Raw genomic sequence first — 416 nt, forward strand, 5'->3', positions numbered from 1 at the left:
TATGAAAAAATAAAATAGTATAAAAATGATAAATGAACTATGATTATGTAAAATGAAAAGTATTGCTCAACATTTAACAAAATAAATGGAACGGACTTATTGTTTCTCAAGCGCGAGAAGACACTGAACCTATTTCCTCTCTAATTGTGTAGTCGATCATCAAAGAAGTGGCGAACGATGATAATAATTGTTATTATTTTCCGTGCGATTTAATTGCCGCAATCTCTCTTTCTCTCTCACCGAGAAGAACGCAAAATCTTCACATCTAATGTCACTAATGACAGTTCCAATCTCGTCATTTTCTTTTATATACAATTATCAAGAACGCAACTGTCATTTTTTGACGTTTCGAATCATTATTAACCTTAAATTGACATTTCATTATGATAAACGTCAATAGTGTCAATTCTAATATA

Source organism: Nicrophorus vespilloides, unplaced genomic scaffold (assembly GCF_001412225.1).
Source record: "Nicrophorus vespilloides isolate i.1.1-1 unplaced genomic scaffold, Nicve_v1.0, whole genome shotgun sequence".
Taxonomy (NCBI): Eukaryota; Metazoa; Arthropoda; class Insecta; order Coleoptera; family Silphidae; genus Nicrophorus; species Nicrophorus vespilloides.